A 23,206-nucleotide genomic window follows, 5' to 3' on the forward strand; every position below is an offset into this window, starting at 1 on the left:
TATCTTCTCAGGGCTAAAATTTATGCATAGGATTAGATTTCCTACATCTGGATACATACTTTGATGAGATCTTCCCCAAATTTGTAGTGATTATTCTGTATGTTTTTTATGGTAGTAGTTGAACATTGGCTTAAGGTAGAAGTTTCTCAGTTATGCTTGAACTATAAAAGAAATTTTTGTTATCCTTCTAAGGGTTAGTCTTTTTTCTCTGATTCTATAGTAGTTGTATCATATGCTTTGCTACTATAATTTCCACTAATGTAAGTGTAAAACTTGCTTCCATTTGTTAGTGTATTGCTTCTATTCCTCAATCTTCATGAAAATATCTATTTTACCTTGAATGATATAGAGTGAAGTTCCTTCCTTATAGCATCCATTTGGTTCTTGATCTGCATATGATTGTTGAACTAAGGAAAAGGTTGAATCAGTGTATTTTGTGAATGTATTGGTGAATAGTACATTTTTAGGTGAGATAAGACTGAAAAAACTATTTTGGTTTATCACCCTCCTTTAGATTAGATTAGGTAGTTTAATTTTCATGAATTTCCTTCTCCCTTTTCCTCTTGAGAAGTAGTTATGTACAACTTGATAGTAAGGAAGTCAACCTTCTCTAGAGACTCAATCTCTAATTATAAAGTTCCACACTTTTGAGATTGTTTCCATGTTACATGAGGTTTCCTTTAGGTAAAAAATTTAGATGAGGGTGCAAACTTTTGTGTTAATAGTAACCTCTAAAAGTGTATCTAACTATTACCAGGAGATAGTTTTAAAGTATTACCTATGAGTTGCATATCTCATCGCAGCTACTCAATAGCCTATTGATTTTCCATAGTGAATAGATCAATGTTGCATAGCTTTATGTAGAGAGTGAAATTATTCTCTAACACCTACTTCAAACTTTCCATTTTAGTTGTAAGATCAACTTGAGTTAGTGCAATAACACTAGATATCTTCTATAAAACCTTTGTATGAAACTTTCTTTTCGACCATTCTAATAATTTGACATTAGAAACTAGGTTTTTATTCTTCATGTTGTCCATAGTAGTGACAATTTTCTCTATTATAGGCTTGTCTTCATTCATTTTTGGGAGACTAAAAGCATCAAAGAATATATCTATAATTTCATGCAGAAATTTCTTTTACTTATGCTCTCTCATTAAGATTTGTTGCCCCTTTTTCCTTTGTAGAGATTCCTAAACAATGCCCATCTCTTCAATAGTGATTATTTTCAGATCGAACTTTGGTAACTCAATAACTTCATCTAAATTCACATCCTCAAATAATGTAACTTTTGTATGTGTGAAAATGCAGGCCTCTAAACCTCACACACACTTCAACGTGGTCATTACCTATGAAATCATCCTGGAATGAACATTGAATTGTTCATCCAAGACACTCGACAATGCAAACCGTTGCCTCCTATCTAAAGGGATTTTTCCTATTTAATATCCTTAGATTTAAGGTATAGGTAACCAAACCCTCTAAGAATGAAGGATTTAAAGATGTAGCTAGTCTATATGAAGTTGTGTAGTAATCTAGAATGAAATATGCATTAAATCTAAAAACATGTAAAATAAACTATATTAATGTATGCATTTTCAGAATTAAATGATATTAATCTAAGAATGTGAATGCATGAGAATATATAAGCAAAATTGAGTATGAATTTCAATAACAATTCGATAGCAACCAGATTCAACGTCCTTAATGAGGAATTATGAGTTCCTTAAATAGAATTCCTAGAATCCATCAGTAGGTGAGATCAACTCAGATCAACGGTTATGATTGAAGCAAAGATTTAGTCAAGATGGAAACTTCCTTGTGCAAGTGAAGTGAACTATTTCTAATCTGAGTGTGATAAGCAGTTAACTGAACTTGCCATGGGTGTGAGATCAAGTTAACTAGATCAGTTCCAATTTGAGAGATAGTTCACTCAGAGTTTCCATTTAGAACTGAAGAGTAGAATTAGGAAAGATATTTAATTTAATAAAATGAGATATGACCTCATAAATACCTTTTCTATTTAATTAAATAATTTCATTCAATTAATTAGAATAGGCATATTTATTAAATTAAATAAATTTAATTCCTTAGTACATTAGCCTTAGGTGACGATTTAATTTAATTAAAGTATAAATACTTAATAATTAAATTAAATATTAATCAATAGGTTTTAATGTGACTAATATGAATAAATACTATAGGAATTAAATAATAAGCATGATGAATGCAGATTAGGGTTTTCTGCATCTGACAATTAAGTCAAGTAGTGACAATCAAAATAAGAATTGCCTATTAGAATAGGTCTTAGGATTGGTTAGAATAGACCAGAATTGGTATGATGGCAATGGGCAAATTTTGGGGTATTACATTTTTCCCCTCTTTGAATGAATGTGCGAGCAACACGTTTGATTCAAAGAAAATAAAAAAGCATGATGTGAAGACCAAGAGATAAGATTGGTTCCAAAGTTGATGATAAAGAGACCAATTAATAAGCTTTTAAGGACCATCTCTAGAATAGAGCTTAATCCCAAGGAATCCAAGTAGAATACCTAGATACCCAAAATTGATAAGCATTTTAAAGGTTTCCTTTAGAACAAAGTTTAACCTTTAAGGGTCCAAACAGAACGTCTAGATACCTGAGATTGATATCATTTAAAAGATCATCTCCAGAACGGAGCTTAACCTTTAAGGATCTAGATAGAACACCTAGATACCTAAGAGTGATAAGCATTTAAAAGATCATCTCTAGAACGGAGCTTAACCTTTAAGGATCTAGATAGAAACTTGGGATTGATAGAGGATGATAAGATTGAATTATGAGTCATAGAATCATCCCCAAAATGAGGCTTGATCCATAGGAGTCAAGATTTAGATTGTCCCGATACCTATAATCAATTGATGATCTGATGAAATAGATGACAAAGATGCCATAAAGAGAGAAACAAGATGCCCCTAGTGGTGAGGTACCCTAAATGATGTCATAAGATGGGTACAAGGTGCCTCGAGCAATAAGGATTCAATGATGTAATCATCCTACCCCCTTGGGAGCGAAATCAAAAGATGACACACCAGAAATATGATATAAAGTGATATGTTGAGAGATACGGGAAAAACCCAAGATTCTACAGAATGGAGAAGAGATCATAATGATAAGAAGAAAATTCAAAGTCGATTTGCAATGGTTTGAAGGTCCAAAAGACTGAGTTTGACCAAAAGTTGACTAGTTTTGACTTGAGTTGATTATTTCGAAAATGGATTTTGAAACTATGAAGGATTTGAAGTTGAAAGAATTAAAGGGATCCTAAAATATTAGAAAATTTTAGACTACATAAGCATTTAATCGCGTAGGTCCCCAAAATTTTAAAATGCATTTTTAAGGCACTTAGGTGTGTCAAATTTTAAATTCAATCCCAAAAATGGATTTAGAATGGTCAAATTAGCCAGGAGGGTGATTTTTGCACAAATCGATGCACTTTCAGAATTAGGTCAACCCCTACATAAGGGCCCAAGGGGTCACTTTCAATTCATTTGTGCATTTTGTCTTTTAGTGAATTTGAGGTCTAAGAGATATGGCAGTGAATGTGAGATATCATCATTTTGAGTGCTCTCGACAACATAGCCAACCAATAGACTATGGACCTCCGGTGAGTTATCAATATTTGAGCTTTTTACTTTCATTTTCATACATTTTGAGGTCATTTATTACACTTTTAGCTTGTTTTTAGGTGGTCAACATCGGCCTTCGTGCAAGACTATCCTTTCTCACGTGAAGACTATCTTTTTTCATGCAAAGATTTGCCAACCCCGTGGATCTTTGTGTGTGTTAGTAGGGATTCTCACACGGGGGATACCCACTAATCACGCGAATAATGCTAGAATTTTGCATATAGCTTTATTGCCCTTCATGCAAGATTTTCTTTTCTCGCACAAAAACTTATCTCTTCACGTGAGGATTCTAGCACGTGCAGGAACTTGAATTTTTTGTGCAAAAATATGAAGTTTCTCACGTGAAGATATAAATTCTTGCAAGAAGAGATGAAATTTCATGTGAGGAAATACATCTTCACGTGAAAACCTGTGATAGTAGTATGTTTAAAAATTGCATTTTTTTATGCTTTTAGTGTTATCTTCACATTTGTTTCTTCATCACTCTAATTTGGTGATTGAGTACTGACCATTTTCTTGTTACTGTTGTTGTTCATCTGTGCAGGAGGTCTTTCGTGATGTTTCATTTAGATCTCACTATCCACCGTATGGGGATTTGTTGAAGAGCCTAGATGCAAAGGACATGGCTTATATAGATAGATTGGGGCTCATGTATTTATGCTAGAAACCATCATTGTTGGTGAATCATGACCTATTGACTACATTGGTGGAGCATTTCCATTAAAAAATGAACACCTTCCACCTTCCTTAGGGAGAGATGACTGTGACCCCCAAGGACATATACAGGATCCTACGCATACCATTTCATGGGCCGAGAGTATCATATGACATAGTGCCCCTCGTAGGGATATAGGCATTATGTACCATTTTTGGGAGATAGTTAGAAATTGGATGAGCCATCACTTGGGATGAGCTAGTCCACACATATGGGTAGACACATAGATTGGTCATAGTTTTGACTATATTCATCAGATGCTTCTTGGTTCCAGATAGAGGACAACACAATTTGAAGTGTGGATGGGGGACCATGTTGTAGAAGATGTTGGATGCACCAGGGAGATTCAGATGGGGTCAGTGCATGCTCACCCATATGTTCTACAAGATGCACGATATAGTGTACCACGAGTGGAAGAGTATGGCCACTGGTGTATATGTGCTACAAGTCTGGGCATGGGAGAATCTGCCAGTCACATGACCTATTTTTGATGATGCCTAGGAGCCTATAGAGCCATAAATTTCTAGATATAGAGGACATATTACCTAGGTAGGCCTAGGTAAGATAGAGTAGTGGAGGGCCCATCTCGATGACCTTGTCTCTATCATATGGCAACCTTGGCAAGAGACCAAGGAGTGGGATAATGCTCCCATAGAGCTCAGCTAGATGTTTAGCTTGCGATCGCTAGTGGGTAGGACTACATAGATCATCAAGTGGTTTGCCATTAGCTGAGTATGGAGGCAGTATGGGAGGCAATAGGACATCTCCCAGGAGTTTTGTGACTATGCACGTCACAAAGGATTTGACACGGGGATGGCCAGCGAGACTAGATGTGGAGCAATCGATGATTGATGTGTGTAACCTAGTTGCGACACAGTGGGACTACCATCTAGAGGTAGCCAATGTAGGGGTGATAGTAGTGTATCAGGCATATCTTATAAGTCACCTCGTCTCATGATTTATAGATCCCTTGGGGGTAGCAGTGCCAAGCCCACAATAGGCACTAGTAGAGCAATAGCAGGCTCCTCCATAGTAGGCTCCCCCACAGTAGGTAGGATAGGGACCACTACTAGAGGTGAGGCAGAGAGTTAGGCAGGTGGAGATCCCTACACAATAGATGTGATCAAATCCAAGGGCTGGGAATAGTAGTGGAAGGAAGAGACAACAACAGAGGTCAAGGGTGGAGGAGTAGAAACCCACTAAGTAGGCACATAAGATGCTCAATGAGGAGATGCAAGAGTAGCCTGCCACAGGATCCTCAAAGATTTTATGATGATAAAGGGAGTGGATATGACAAGCTTCTTGATAGATCAAGTAGTTATAGATTGCAGTGGCAGTGAGAGATGCATGGCTAGCTGAGTGAGATCAAGAGATCTTAAGATTGTGGGAGTAGGTATAGATAGTTGAGGGAAGGGTAGAGATGCTATAAGATGAGGTCAGATTGCAAATGGATGAAGTACATACTCTACAGTTTTTCTTGATGAGGCTCAGTAGGTTCCTCAATTTTCCTAGTATGCCCGAGAGTCTAGGGGTGCTCATCCTCCAGCGAGACCAAATATGCCAGCTCCTCCCCCTCCTCCAGCTATAGGAGGTGATAGTGTAGGCCACAGTTAGCTCCTGACTGATCCTTGATTTTGATTTTGTCTATGTATCCATTGGTGTGCCAACACCATTTTGTATGATTTTGATTGATAGCATTTGAGTAGCACCCATTATATATATATATATGAGATTTTGAGCTGACTATTCCTGTGTACATGTCATTTTTTATGTCTATTTTACTTTGATGTACATGAGATATTGATGAGATGAATGTGTTATGTGTTATGGATGCATATGTACTTTTATGTGATGTGATGTGATTATGTAGAGTAGATGATGCAAGTGTATGGGTGCAATGCATATGAAAATGAATTGACATCTCATGCAATGTTGCGTGTTTTTTGCTTGACAATGAAAAGTATTCCATCGAGGAGCACAAACCAATGAACCAAATGCTTGTGCAGCCATGGAGAATTCAGATACATTTGAAGAGACCTCCAATCCCCCATCATGGAGAATAGAGATAGGATCACAACTGAATTGTGTGTGTATGCAAGTGAATTATGTAATGCAAGACTATATTAAATGCAACTGTAGGTTTGGTTACCAAGCTTCGACAATTTTTCATCGCTAGACATAAACGAAGCTTACATATCCTACAATTACCACTAATTTTGCAATCATGAAAATATGAATAGGACATACGTCATAGGTTTGTTGGGATTAAATGTAAGCATTCGAGGCACAAGAAGTTAGAATGACCAGAACAATTGTCCCTTTTAATATAGCAAGTTAACATAAGCATCAAAGCATAAATGCTAGGATGACCAAAATCTTGCTTGCATGCAAACATGCCAAACACATGAAAGATCCTTGTTATTCTAAGTAATTGATAAGTAGTATGTCCACTACAGCCTTTGCATCCATAATCTAGGACAAAAATGCATCATATATACTCGTAGTGACCCGTACGTTCACTTAGCAGGACGAGTATTAGATATTACTGTAGCATAAAGAATTCACTCCAATAGACAAGGATAAGAACAAACATTATTGATGTATTGATATAAAAGGAGTCGAGGTATACCCGGCCATCCAATACAAGATGGAGGCTCTTATAGTGGACACCCCTCTTATAGGAATTTGTCAACTAATTGGAACTAAAGTGTAGACAGAAAGAAAAGAAAAGATTATGCCCCTAGTCATTACTTCTCTAATTAGAAATGACATCATCAAGTTGCTTGAAGGGACATGATAAAGAGAAAACAAAGAAAACAAAGAAAATGCTCAGCATATCCAAAAAAATTCATCATTTTGGGTTCATTTTTATGTCATAAAATTGATGTCAAGTGTCAGTGTCCAGAACATGTTTGAAAGAAATCTCTTCAGTAGGGTGACAACAGTAGGCAGATGCAGTCAGAATGATTGGTGATTGAGGTCAAAGAGGAATCTTCGAGGTGAAGAACCTAGGAGGACTGAGTGACAGTAGGTAGACACAGCCAGGATGACTGGTGATTGACACAAAAGAGATCTTCCATAAAGGAATCTAGAAATGTGACCTAAATAATAGTAGGTAGACACAGCCAGAATGACTGGTGATTGTCGCACAAGAGATTCTAGGAGGAGAATCTCGAAAAGAGTGATACTAAAAGGGCCCCTGAGCTACAATAAGACTGAGTTCATGGATACATGAGTGAAAAGTAGGAAAAGTAGAAAAGAAACTATACAGAAAGCTAGAAGATGAGCTACAAGGTGGTGCATTGGGAACAAGAGGTGCCTGTTTACTAGGTTTTCACCTTCTTGGCATAAATTTCTCTTTTTTTTGCTACCATGATGCCTGTTTCTAGGTTTTCACCAATGGCACTTTCGTTGTTTTTCAATTTTTTTTGTATTTTTCTTCTTCTTTTTTTTTTTTTTTTTTTTTTAGATTTTCCAAGTTTTTTTGGTGTTACCAAGGTGCCTATTGCTAGGTTTTCACTAGGGTAATAATTTTTTTCAGGACCTTTTCTGACTTTTAGGATTTTTTCAAGACATATAGATATGTACAAAGAGCTACTAATATTAGATCAACTGTAAAACCACTTCAAGTGGAGAGTGTTGACAAGTTCTTTGAGCACTTCTCCTTCAGTTGTGGAAAGCTGGTAAGCACAAAATTTATATACTATGGTAATGATGTAAGGACTGAGCTAGTTTGGTTCAAACTTCCCTTTTTGGACTTGTTGCTATTGATTCTTAGGGTTCTCTCTCAGGACGAGATCACCTAGCTAGAAGTCATGTGGCTTGACCCTCTAATTGTAGCTTCTTGACATTCGTTGTTGATATGCTCACAGATGATCACATGCCTCTTGTTGATGTTCATCTAGTAACACAAGCTCTTGAAGCTGAGCTATCCTGTAGTCATCATAAGCAATAAGGCCCTTCATAGAGATTCTCAAGGTAGGAATCTCAACCTTTATTGGAAGCACAACATCTGCCCCATACACCAAATCAAAGGGTGTCGTGCTTGTTGGAGTTCTAATGCTTGTCCTATACACCCATAGGGCTAGATTAATCTAGAGATGCCAGTATCTCCTTGATTTGCTGATTGTGTGATGAAGAATTTTGAGGATCACCTTATTGGAGGCCTCAACTTGGCCATTACCCTGGGGGTAATAAATGGAAGACCAATATTGTGTGATTTTAAATTTCTTGCATAGTTCCTTGAGGTCTTTGTTCTTAAATTATCCTCCATTGTCAGTAATGATTGAGGACAGTATACCATATCTATAAATGATGTAGTTTGTGATAAAAATAGCTATAGATTTTCCATTGGCAACTGTGAGAGATACTACCTCTACTCACTTTGTGAAGTAATCTGTAGCCATGATAATGAACTTATGTCCATTAGAAGAGGTTGGGTGGATTTGTCCCACCAAGTTGAAGGCCCATTTTTGAAATGGTCATGTTGTAGTAGAGGGAATCAACTCTCTAGCTAGAGTGTGGATAAGATTCCCATGTAGTTGACACTGCTTGTAGAATCTAACATACTTGATAGTTTCTTGCTCCATTTTAGGCCAATAGTAACTAGCTCTAAGGAGTTTACGAGCTAGTGTCAGGCCATTGGAATGAGATCCACAAATGCCCTCGTGAACATCAATTAGTGTGCATTTGGACTCTTTGGGTTCTAAACACCTAAGGAGTGTTCCATTGAGACCTCTCCTATATAGATCATCAGCAATAATGACATAATGTGAAGCATTATAGATTAGGTAATGTTTCTCATTCTTTGTCAAACCTTTTGAAATGGTTTGATTATGGAGATAAGAATAAATGTGATGGTAGCGGGATGATTCATGTGCTATGATAGAATAGATCATCCTAGAATTAGGGGTGTCATAGGCTAGGTAGTGTAATGCTTCCAACAAGAACTCATGTCAGAGATCATTTTTAGGCATTTGTTATAGGGAAGCCAAAGTAGCCATGGCATCAGCCACTTTATTATCTGCTCATGGAACTTGCTGGAAGGTGATGTGTGCAAAATAATTTTTAAGTCATCAACCATGCACTTGTAAGGAATTAGTTTCTCATCCTTTTTTTGGTGCACATCATTAACCTGGTTGATGACAAGCTGAGAGTCACCAAAGATGTCTAACTGATCCACTCTCCATTTGGTCACAATTTTCATGCCATTGATCAAAGCCTCATATTCAACAATGTTGTTTGTACAAGGAAACAAAATCTTGTATGCTTTGGGCAATGAGTATCTCTTTAGTGAAATGAAGAGTAATCCAATACCTGATCCTTGTTGTGTGAAGGACCCTTCAAAGAACATAACCTATGTGTGGTGTGTGAGTGTTAGAATCGACTCATCTAGGAAATCAATGTTTATTGGCAAGAGACTCTATATGGGTGCATTAGCCAGTTGATCTGCAATTGCTTATCCCTTGATAGCTTTGTGTTCAATGTATTGGATGTTAAACTCATTGAGTATCATAACCCATTTAGCCAATCTTCTTGTGAGAGCTACCTTACTGAGAAAGTATTTTAGTGGATCTATTTTAGCCACAAGCCATGTAGTGTGGGCAAGCATGTAGTGTCTCAACTTCTGAAAAGCAAAGACAACTGCCAAGCAAGCTTTCTCAATAATGCTATAGTTCTTCTCATAAGAGATCAATGTCTGGCTCAAGTAGTAAATAGCCCTTTCTTTATTGCCATTATCTTCCTAAGCCAATAGGATTCCGAGAGATGTTTCAGTTACTGAGATGTATAAAAGAAAAGGCTTCCCATGGATAGGAGGCATCATAATTGGTGGATTGACAAGATATTATTTGATCTATGTTAAGCTTTTCTCACAATCCTGGCTCCAATTAAATTTTACACCCTCATGTAAGGTCTTTGTGAAGGGTTGTGATCTATCTACCAACTATGAGATAAACCTATGAATAGATTGGAGCCTTCTTTGTAGTCCTCTCATCTGACTAATGTTTTGAGGTGGTGACATGTCCATTATTGCTTTTACTTTGTCTGGATCCACTTCAATTCCTTTTGCAAAAATGATGTATCCCAACAACTTTCCTGATGTGAAACCAAATGCACATTTCTTAGGATTGAGCTGAAGACTAAATTTTTCCATACGATCTAGGATGGGACCCAAATCTTGTAGATGAGTATTGCATTTAACACTTTTGACCAAGGTATCATCGATGTAGTCCTCCATGGTCTTCTGCATCATGTCATGGAAAATTGTAGTAACAACCCACTAATATGTAGCACTAGCATTCTTCAAGCCAAATGGAATTACATTCTAGCAAAAGGTTCCCCATGCACATGTGAAAGCCATTTTCTCTTGGTCTTCTAGAGCAATTTTTATCTGATTGTATCCAGAAAACCCATCCATAAGTGAGTACATCTCATAGCTAGTCGTCATGTCCACTATCATATAAATATTAGGAAGTGGAAAGTCATCTTTAGGACATGCCAAGTTAAGATCACAGAAGTTAGTACAAGCCTTGATAGATTTATCATGCTTGGAAATTGGAACAATATTGGATATCCATTCAGCATAATCAATTGTGCGGATGAAACCAATTTTTAGAAGTTTCTCCAGTTCTACTTTGACAAGCAATGCAATGTGAGGATGCATTTTTTCAAGCTTCTATTTAACTAGTTTGATGCCTCGTGCTATGGACAAGTGATGCATGATAAGATCAAGATCCATTCCTAGCATGTTAGAATATGTCCAAGAAAAAATTGTTTTCTTTTCTTTGAAAAAGGCAATAAATTCTTCCTTTTCTTTAGGTGACAACAACTACCAGATGTATCATATGAGGATGTTCTTCTGTGCCCAAGTTAATTGGCTGCATTGGCTCTATCAAAACTGATGATCTCTCCTAAAAGTGACTAGGAACTGCATCAAATATCTCATATGTGGGTGCCTCAGAGAGGTTTTCACCCTTGGATACATCTTTTGTTTTTACTTTTTTGGGTTCTGACACTGCCACAATGTGATTTTCACCATCAGACCTTTTGCATTTTTCCTTTTTAATTGTATGACTAAGATATTTGATATTAGCCTCAGTCATGTTGACACTTTGATCATTGGTGGAAGAAGTTATAGGTTCGATAGTGTTTAGGTAATAGGTGAGAGCATAGTCATTCTAGAATGTAAGGACTTCACTAGATGTATTAGGGTTCAAGTCTATAAGCTCAGGATGTGTGAGTGAGAGAGTGGTGGCTAGTTCAATTGCGTTCATAGTATAGTCATTAAGTGCTTGGATTAGAAATTCAAGACACCACCAATGTGTTCAAACACCTCTGAGTGCGAACATCAACAATTGATGACTTTAGGACACTAGTTGGATCAGACCTATATGACCTAATCTTAAATGTTTCACCCGCTTTGATTTGGTTTTCATAGACATGCACTTGGTCAATATCTTTATTAGTAGTCACTTCTGAAAGAGAGTCAAACTCATATTTCTTAGAATCAGTGCTACATAGTGAGAGACTATAGAACTCCCCAACAGTGATACAAACATACTCACCTTCATATTCTAGGTTCTTACACAAATACTCAATAGGTAATGATTGACTAGATTCTCCCTTTTCTGAACGATATTTGAGTTGCTCAGTATTGTCCTCAGAATAATCACTAGTATCATCCAGAGTGCTAACACGTGGCACAAAGTCATCTAGCTTAGAGAAGAATTTAGTGAGATCATGAGGAATAGGATGAGGATAGGAATCCTCATCATCATATTCTTCCTCTCGAGTATCTGAATCAGCTTGTGACTCATTTCTATATGAACTCTCAGGTGTTGGTGTCAGTACGAATGGCTTCTTTTCCTCTAAGGGTCTCCCATAATGACAAGGAGATTCTGGAAGAGATGTCAATGACAACACTAATTCAATGTGATACTCTCCCATGCTAGTTTCCTTCAGTTTGAATGACTGCTCAATTTTTTTCAGCTTATTGTCATGATAATCAATGGATTCATGGTTAGTAGGGACAAAAGTTTTAGCAACCTTGAGCATATTGCAGGTATAGCTAGTAGTGGCAAGAATAGTAACTTTGGAGCCATGAAATGGGAACTTAATGCATTGGTGGTATGTGGATGGCACAACATGCATCTCATGTATCCATGGCCATCCTAATATAATGTTGTTAGCCAAGGGAATGTCAAGCACTTGACAGGCGACATCCCTTTCTATAGGACTACTGTGAATGGGTAAAACCATAAGACCTAAAGACTTTTGTTGCACTTCTTCATATGCTTTAATGGTGATCTTACGTCAAGGATCAATAGAGTCCTCAAAATAATTCAATTGTCTAAGTGGAGTAGTAGAGACAATATTTAGGCTAGCACCATTATTGATGAGTACCCAACATGTTCGATGAGTACCCAATAAACATGTGTCTAATGGATGATAACCTCAATGTCTAGAGGTTGATTGTGTGGGTGACTCAACGAGTTATCATCCTCCTTAGAGAAGGTCATAAGATAAGGTGAGGTTAGGTGACCTACCATGGATTAAAATCGCTCAAGATCAAGATCTTGAGGAACATTTGCCTCAACAAGGGCTTTGTCGAAAATATTCTTGTGAGTAGGTGAGATTTTCAGTAGCTCAAAGATGGAAATCTAAGCATTGGTTCATTTCAATTGATTGAGAACACTATAACTGGTTGTCATCAATTTTGTTGTGGGTTTTGCACCTTTGCTAGATGGACCAACAAGGGCTTTGTCTTTGTGTTGTTCAAGATTGGAAGTAGAAGGTGCAAGACCTTTGAGAACCAACTTGGTGTGAGAGCGAGTAAAAACATTAACGCAGTGTTGTGAGGGTGTATTATCCATTGCATTGAGAGTAGGGCCCCTCAAGACAAATGGTGTCTTGGGTTTTTCATTATGTTGTTTGACCTTAATGGTAATAACATTGTAGTATTTAGAATCCACAGGTTCAACCATGTTGATCAAATTGTCATCATTAGAATATGCATAGTTGACCTTGTTGTTGGGTTGTGGTTTTGAAGTCTCTCCTTTTTCATAGGCTAGGAAAGGATCTTTGAATGCCTTGTGATCTGAGTTTTTGTTATGTCCATCTACCACATGATCACCAACATCAATCATGTCCTCAACTTTATGGTGCAAGTTTATGTAGTTTCTAGTTTTGTGTCACTTATTTTGGTGATACTCACAGAATGAGGTTTCATTCCACTATGGTGGATGTGGTTGTGGATCATAGGGACAAGGATTGTCCATTGGTGAAATAAGCTTGTGTTGTAGCAATGTTTTGTAAACTAAATCCAAAGGTTCATCCATGGTTGTATATTCTTGCTTAGGGCATGTGGCCCATGAGTTTCTTGGTTTCTTCTCGAATTTCTTGTTGTCAGGAGGAGGTTTCTCAGTGTTTTTGGCTGATTCGAGGCCATCTATGAGATTAAATGCCACTTTAGCAAGTTTGGGGGTGACATTGTCAACAACTCCATCATGTATGATTTCTTGGTTCTTGTTGACATGTTTGGTTTTATCCTTGTTGGAAGTGGAACCTTGTTTTATGTCCCTCTAAAGAGTGAGTTCACCTTTCTTGATCATAAATTCCTCGATATGGATAGCCTGTGTGATCATGTCTTCAAAGGTACATGGACCTTGAAGTTGGACTCTATATCTGAAATTAGGTAGGAGGTTATCAGTGAAAATGTCAAGCTTCTCCATTTCTAGAATTTTGCAGGAATACTTATTGTATAGTTGTCTCCACCATTGGAGGAATGTGAGAAAAGGTTCTCCAATTTTCTACTTAACGTTGCATAAATCTTGAATGTTGACAAGATGTTGAATGTTATGAGAATATTGCTAAACAAATAAGTTGGCAATTTCATCAAATGTCTTAATATCAGGAGGTAAATGTAAAAACCACTCTAAAGCCTAACCACCTAGGCTTCTAGGGAATAAACACATGAGGTATGCTTGATCATGTATAAACTCCATAGACAAAGCACCAAATTCCCACAAGTGATCTTGGGGATCAGTGGTACCAAAGTACTTGTCATACTTGGGTAGCTCTATGCCTCATGGGAAAGGTGGCATGTTTATACTTTTGTCAAATGGAAATGGACAAAGAGCATCCAATGTGTATGTTTTTGTGGGTTTCTCTTTCTCATGCATCATCTGAGCCAGTTGGTCTTGCATAATTTTCAATTTTTTTTGGAGTTTAGAAGTCTCAGTTTCTTCTTTAGGCATGATAATGGTTTCCACATTGAAATGAGAGGGCAACTTAGCTCCCTTTTGGGTAAGTTTGAGAAAGTACTTTTCTTTTTCTTCATTGAGTAGGATTCCCATGATTATTTGAAAGTTTTTGTCTCTTCAACATTTTGCTATGTGTTCAGGGGGTATTTCCACCTCTTCCTATTCCTCATCAGTGTCATGGTTTTTCTCTTTCTCTTTGTCATTCCTAGGTGGTTCTTGATGTCTACTATGACTACCATGTTTAGGTTCATGATTAGTCATGGTAGGAACGTGTTCAATTTTAGTGTGTTGTGTTTTGAAAGGCCCTTTGAAAAGGAAGTTGAACATTGTGTTTGGAGATATAGGACCTTTACCAGTTTCAGGATCCTCTTGATACAAAGGATTCCTAGTTTGTTGTAGGTTTATAGAGAATGTGCATTGGACTCGAGGTGTCTTGATAGGTGAGGGGGATTGTGAAGATGCCTCACTAGCCAAACTAGATGCAGATTGTGTAACAAAAGGTAAGCAACCTCTGCCACAATTATGACCCCTAGCACAACCTCACCTAAGTCTAGGAGGATAAAACACATTGCCGCTCCTTTTTGTGATAGTCATAGACAAGGACAAAAGCTAAGAACTTGGAGAAGGACCACACTAAGACTAAGCCTCAATGGGATAATACAAGAATGTTGTATACTAAGGCACAAGTAGTTTGATTTGAAGGCTAAAACAACCCAAGGTTATGACTAACGTAAGATAGAGTATGACAAGAACTAAAGAATGAGAATCCAAAGAACTAAAGGACAAGACTAGGCAAAGTGTAGATCACAAATCTTTAGTTTAAGCTAAATATCACTATTCAGGACTGTGTACAAATAGAGAAGGGACAACTTAATGTAGGAATCAAACTGAATGGAAATCACAAATTGGTCAAATAGGATGATTTGACTATTGTAGAGCAAGGTCTCGGGTGAAGATTATCTACGAGCCACATGAGAAAGTCTTTTGAGTCATAAAAAGACTTAGAGAAGCAATTTAAATTCGCACGAAGACTTTCTTTGGTTCACGTGAAGAAGTTACATGACAGCAAATAGAGTTGGAAAATTTTTGCACGGGTATATGATAGATCTCATATGAAGAGTTGAATAGGCTCGTGCGAAAAGATGAATTCTTGCATGAGAAAATGCAAATCTGTGCACAAAAATTAGGACCAGTTTGACAATAGCATTGGATTTTGAAAAGATTTCTTGATTGTTTGGATAGATTGACAGGCTAGTTGGACTGATTTGTTGAATAGATAGCAAGGTTAACTTTGAAAATTGCTTGAACAAGTGTTTTAGTTATAATTAGGCAAAGCATTTGAACCAGACAATGGGAATCAATCAGTAGTCAAATACAATCCAACTGAGGGCAAAGCAACTCAGAGGGACAAGGGAGTCTTGACTCTTAGTTTGTTTGAGGAAGTTTAGACATGTTGAAGACTTGATAACAAACACACTTTATCCCTAGAAATAGAAAATTGTAGAGAAGGAAAAACCTTTGTCCCACATCTTATGCGAATGCATGTACCTCACACAGTCATGTCACCCCCTAGAGGGTGCCCATGTTTTTGGTATTTTCAAAGGACTCAATAGTATACGTTGAATGAGCACCCTTTTGTTAGGGGATGAGCATGTATACCACCTTCAAAAATCTAGTAGCATGCCTATGGTGAGTTCTACAAGAGAGATTCTTCCCCATTCTTGCACAAAGATTATGCCTCCTTTCGAAGGTGAATTAGGTGGCTTCTAACTAAAAGGTTTTTACTTGCCTTCCATTCGTATTAATTCCCAGTGGCTTTTCAAGTAGAGTTGAGACCAATAGCCCACACTAGCATTTGAAAGTGCACACACTTGCTTAGCAAGACTAGGGCCAGTGCCGACCAGTGCAACAGACAGAGCTTCCCTTTGATATAGGATATCAAGAATCAAGGGAAAAAAATTAATCTGGCTTTGGAGTCTTTCACTCTACAAAGTATCTTGATTATAGTGAGTTGGAATCTCTAGTGAAAGGAGTGTGCTCACTTGGGTCATTCCTGGAGGTTGGATCACTTCGACAGGCCCTCTAAAGGATTGACACAGACTGGTGATTCAAAGGCAAAGGTCAAAGTTTTTGATTTCCCTCAAGGGGAAAGAGCATACTCCTCTACCTTACTTTCTCATCCAAAAATGAAAAACAAGTTAATTTACCAACTTAGCTTAATCAATCCAGACTTATCCTTTCTTAAGATTCTAATTCCCTAAAAGGAAACCATCATCTCTTCATAGAAAAGGACCCATACTAGAGAACCACTAAGCTACTTTCCTTCTTCAGAATGTCATCTTTCAGAAGCGTCTAGGTTTCTGATTCACCCTTGGTCATGACCTCCAAGTGGTGAAGAGCATAATCCCCTATTCTTCTTTCTTGCACCCTAGGAAGTTCAAAAGCCCCTAATTAACTATGTCTTGAAAGAAAGAAAGAAAACACATTGTTTTGTGGGTTTTAAGAGTAATCTTCATCAAACATACCTTCGGCTTCCATCCTGCAAACAAGGGTCAGTTTTTGTTTGAGTGGATTTTATAAGGATCTTTATTGAAATATCTTGTAGATAGTAGTTAAGATACAAAAAATTAGAGAAACATACCAACATAGATTCCAAGAAAAACATGTTAGCAAAATTGAATGAACAAAATGCTAAAAAAAATGTTGAAATTGAGCTTGCTATTGCAAATCTTTGTGCAAAATCTTCATAGAGTCGCACAAAATCTTGTGCAGGGTTGCACAAAATCTTTCTCTGATTTGTGTGAGAAAATAATGTGCCACGTGAAGCCTTCTGTAGATGGGCACTTTTTTTCCTGATACGGTGTAAAATTTCACATGAGAACTTAAAATCCTCGCGCAAAAATGGAAGGTCTCACACGAAGATTCAAGTACTGGTGCAAAATAGTATGGATAGAATGCTAAAATAACATAAAAAAATGCAGATGAGGCCAGAGAAATTGATTTCCTCGGCCCCACAGTGGGCAGCAGAAATGTATGCATGAAAATTTGGGCCTCTAAACCTCACACACACTTTAACATGGTCATTACCTGTGAAATCATCTGGGAATGAACATTAAATTGTTCATCCAAGGCACTCGATAGTGTGACCTGTTGCCTCCTATCTAAAGGGATATTGCCTATTTAATATCCTCAGATTTAAGGTATAGGCAACTAGACCCTCTAAGAATGAAGGATTTAAAGATGTAGCTAGTCTATATGAAGTTGTAGAGTAATCTAGAATGAAACATGAATTTAATCTAAAAACATGTAAAAGAAACTATATTAGATGTATGCATTTTAAGAATTAAATGATATTAATCTAAGAATGTGAATGCATGAGAATATATGAGCAAAAGTGAGTATGAATTTCAATAGCAATTCAATAGCAACTAGATTCAAAGTCCTTAATGAAGAATTATGAGTTCCTTAAATAGAATTCCTGGAATCCATCAATACATGAGATCAACTCGGATTAATGGTTAGGATTGAAGCAAAGATTCAGTCAAGATGGAAAATTCCTTGTGCAGGTGAAGTGAACTATTTTTGATCTGAGTGTGATAAGCAATTAATTGAACTCGCCATGGGTGTGAGATCAAGTCAACTAGATCGGTTCCAATTCGAGAGATAGTTCACTCAGAGTTTCCATTTAGAATTGAAGAGTAGAATTAGGAAAGATATTAATTTAATAAAATGAGATATGACCTCATAAATACCTTTTCTATTTAATTAAATAATTTCATTCAATTAATTAGAATAGGCATATTTATTAAATTAAATAAATTTAATTCCTTAGTACATTAGCCTTAGGTGATGATTTAATTTAATTAAAGTATAAATACTTAATAATTAAATTAAATATTAATCAATAGGTTTTAATGTGACTAATATGAAGAAATATTATAAAAATTAAATAATAAGCATGATGAATGCAAACTAAAGTTTTCTACATTTGTTAATTAAGTCAAGTAGCGACAATCATAATAAGAATTGCCTATTAGAATAGGTCTTAGGATTGGTCAGAATAGATCAGAATTGGTATAATGGCAATGAGCCTATTTTGGGGTATTACAACTTCAACAGTTTAGTGTGCTAGAACTTGACTTTGATATTTGTAATTGTGTGACATTTATACTTAGCCTCTAAAGAGTGTGACTTCTAAGAGGAGATGTATAAATTGGCATGGTTACTAGAGTTTGTATTACAATTTGTTCCTTAGGCTCAATAGTTAGCTTTAACTCTTTAATCTTGTCTCCTTCCTTCTGGACTTCACCTTGTGATGGTGGAATAAGAACATGACTTTCTTCCTAACACTTATGCACCTATGTTCCATCTTTCTCAATAGTCACTATAGCTTGTAATCTTGAATTGTTAGGCTTAGCACTAATGTGTCTATAGGTTGCACTTATGCCTCTTTCATCTAAATGACAATAGTTGGCATGATAGATGGTGCCTATTTTGTATCATCCTTCTATTCCAAGTTTACATTTTGATCTCTTGAGCACGTGATTCCTTATCTTTTATCTCTTTAGTAGATAGGGACATATTTGATGTATCTTTTTGTATCTCCCCTATAGACACAACTTCTGCCTATTGAATCTCATTTACTCTCACTAATATAGGATTATTACATAGAAGTATTGCATTGGTGGAATCTTGCAAAATTTTCTTCAAGTCATCCTTAGTCAAAGGATTGACACTTTTTGTTATTGTATCAGGAACATCCTTGATGCTCACTAAGTCCTATTGACTCTCTTAGTCATTATGTGGGGGATTAACACCTAACATTTGTGTATCTTGCACATCTTGCTACTTGGTTGGCCAAAGAAAGGGATCAAAATACTACAACAATGGACTACTTAATCTAGGATTGGACATCCTGAGTGTTTCTAACCCAACTCATTTGGACTCATTTAATTCATCAACCAGGGAAATAAACTTGAAATGGTGTCTACAAAGTATATGCTTCAAGCTACTCTCAACTTAAGAATAATTCTACAAAAATTCAAATGATTATGTTATTGAAAATCTATGCTAAAGCTGAGAATCAAATCTATTTTAACAAAGCATGATAATACAATTGAGAACTACTTCAACTATCTATGTTGTAGGAACAATCCACTAATTTTGCTATCAATGGTTGTAGGAGCAACATAGTTTACTCTAGTTCTACAAACTAAACATAAGTCCTATGCTAATTAATTAGTTCACTTCTTGTGTGGGCCCCCATAGAGAAGTGAAGTAGAACTACTCAAAGATGGATACCTGAAATGATCTTTTTATTCATAACAACAATAAACATACATACTGATAAACAACAAGATTACATTCAATATTCAAAACTCAAAAAACTTCTTCCTTCTCTAAAAATTAATAATTTATTCCTTCTCTTCTAGAACACAAACTTCTAGTTATTTAAGCACAAACTAGGAACATAATTCCTAGATTTTAAACTTCATCAACTATTGAAACAATGGATGGCATTGAATATTACAAGAGATGTATTAACTTTGGTGCCAAATGTAACATGAATTTAGGATCTCATACCCCTAGATTTCTTGTTTTGACTCCTGCTTTCCTGAAAATAGGTACTAGCTGTTATGGAAAAAATAGTTGGTGATTTGGAAGGTTATCAATGTAATTTACCACCATTTTCTCTGGCTGCTAACTTTGCTTAGTTGAGTTGACTTTATCTTTGAATTTTCAAAATATTAGTGCCTTCAAAGTAATAACATACATCAAGACTAATTCAAAATATGTTATATAAATTAGCTTACCCTATGCCACATTGCTGCAAGAGAACTACCCAACCTAGCTAAGGAAGAAAAACATCATTCTCACTATTTTGTAATCAAATGACATATCATTTCATAGCATATTAATTTTAGGCTTGGAAAGTAATTATGCACACATTTGTCTAAAATTATCATAAAGATCATGTTCTTGAACAATTTTTTTTTTAGAAAGTTTGCAAATTCAATTGAAAATGAAATGATAAAAATAGACCATATTCTGGTCTCATCATTCCCCCCAACTAAAACTTTGACTTTTCCTCAAGGAAACATAAATTTTTTGACCCTCACAACCATCCTAAAATTTGAGGGAACACTCTATCCTTTACCTCCTATAGCTTAGTTCCAATAAAAGCCTTTACTCTTCCTGTACCCTTCCCATTTATAGAGCTCTTTTGTCATATAAAATTTCTCTAAATATTGCTTATTAGCATGCAATGGGAACAATAGCAATGGAAGCTAAAAAGTTAATGGGATCTAATCACTTTTCCTTTCTTCCTATAGCTTAATGTACTAGGGTGCTCACCGAGTGGCCATGATAAGATTCAATAGAGAATGAGGTTCCTTCTTCTATGGGTCTTCACTCAATCCTATCCAGTGCCATTGATTTCCTTGCTTTGCTGCAAGAAGATCTGTTTCTTCCATAGCTTTATATTCCTGATAGGCTACTTCCCTTAAAGGAGAAATAATCCAATTTCTAGATTTTGATTGAGAAAACTTCAACCAATCATAGTACATTTTTTTGGCATCTTTAGCTTCAAGCCTACAAAAAAGTGGAATCTCATACTCTAGTTCTCTGTACTGGCATGCCTAATTTTCTTTGCTAACTTCATTTTGGATCCAAGACATCAATGCCCTGAGTTGAATATCACCCACAAAAAGCAAATGGTTCTAATCTCTATTGTTAGGGACTACTAAATTATGTAAAAAGAGTTTATAGAGTAAAATTTTCATGGCTATAGGGGTAGTATCAAAAGCTTGGAAGAATTCCTGAGGATTATTCAATGTTAAACTTTTACCTTGCATTACATAGGTCATTTGATAATTGACAAATTGTTCTCTCAAAAAGAGAGCATAAATAGGAGAAATAGAGTGATAAGACATCAATTCAGGAATCATGGTAGTGACTTTTTTAAGTTTGCTACTTAATTGTTCAATCCCCACATCCTTTTCAATTAATTCTTGAGTTTGATTGAAGATGGTTTTGTCAAGGCTCTCTCTTTCTATCTTCCATTCTTCCCTTTCTTGAATTAATTGATTAGATAGCTATGAAATAATGCTTAAGAATGAAACATTGGAATTGGGATGGTAAGTACCATGTGACATAGGTGAAGGACCAAGATGAAATTTTTTCTAGGCTATAGAGGCTAAAGCATCAAGTCTTTATATAAGAATCTGCTCAGAAATAGTATTAACAGTTTCCAAATTTATTCCAATATCCTTTTCATGAAATTCTCTCCTTTCAAGAATAGGAGAGTCTGTAGCTTTGACAAACACACTATCATCATTGTCTGAATCTATGGAAATGATGGGTAGTTAGATAGAGGATGTTCCTATTGTTGTAGGTACACATTCTACACTTTCTTCATTTGAACCATCTTCAATGATGATCTTATCCTTATCAGAAGAAGAGGATTGCTCTTTTTCAATAGTTACATTTTCTGACACAAAGGATTGAAAAAACACACCCTCATCAGATTTTATATAGGATTGGATGCTTCAAGTTCTACACCTAAGGGGTAATTTTGCTACCTTTGAAGCTGTAGGAAGTTTTGAAGATGTATCCTATACATTCCCTTTCTTCTTCTTTAAAATCCTAGGAACTGCAAGAGAGCCAGTATTTGGGAAAATTTTAATTATCCTTTTACACTTATCAGACGTTGGACCTAACTCAGAGGTAGAAGCTAGATGAGTGGAAATTAGGGTTCTCTATGACCTCCTAGGTCTAGACGAGGAAGAGCCTAGTGCTAGGTTTATAGGATTTTCTTGAGGTTCTCTTTCTTCTTCAACTTGCTCTACAAATTGCCTAATAGGATTTTGCACTTTGTTTTCAACAAAATCATCCCAAGATATCCCAATTTGTTCCCTAAGGGGTTTTTCTATGATGAGCTTAATAAAAAAATGGTGTGAAACATCATCCAGGGTTCCTTTTTGCATTATAGTGGTTCTTTTTAACAAAATGTGATACATAAAATGAGGAACATTCAAAGGGAAATCATCATGTCTTAGGTAGCTCAAAATTTGAAATGTGTGGCATGCAAATATGAATTTCAACCCTCACAAGTAAAATATCTCACAATATAGATAACACATTCATTACATGGTTTCGGTAAAGATGTGCAGATTGTACCTTGTTTCTAGTCTATCTGAAGCTGTGGGTCTATGTGAACAGTAAATTGGGCTCTAGCCAACACTATGTCCAATGCATTTAAAATCTCCTCCCTATGAGAGGTAATTCCATTATCTCAACTACAATTTTAGGTTAAAATGTAATCCTTATTCCTTTAACTATGGCAAAAACATCCTTCAACATTTGCAAAAATTCTAAGGTAAGCTCCTCATCCCATGCAGATAGTTTGAACATGTAATTCATCCACCCCCTAGCTTGAAATATAGGTAGGAAAATTAGGTCTCCCAACAATTTTGTATGGTCAGCTAGTTCTCTTCTTTTCAAACCATCCCCCATTGTTCCTCCAGAGTGATTACAGGAGTAATTTCAAAAATGGAAAAAG

General features: G+C 36.3%; 1 pseudogene; it reads left to right on the forward strand.

Annotated features, from left to right (window-relative positions):
• Positions 1-3,572: 3,572 nt before the first annotated feature.
• LOC149542681 (26S rRNA (cytosine-C(5))-methyltransferase NOP2B pseudogene) overlaps positions 3,573-23,206 on the forward strand; it is a 33,208-nt pseudogene continuing 13,574 nt past the window's right edge.

The sequence above is a fragment of the Cupressus sempervirens genome, chromosome 8 (genome assembly GCF_028749045.1).
Source record: "Cupressus sempervirens isolate cs-2001-9-10 chromosome 8, ASM2874904v1, whole genome shotgun sequence".
NCBI classification, from domain to species: Eukaryota; Viridiplantae; Streptophyta; class Pinopsida; order Cupressales; family Cupressaceae; genus Cupressus; species Cupressus sempervirens.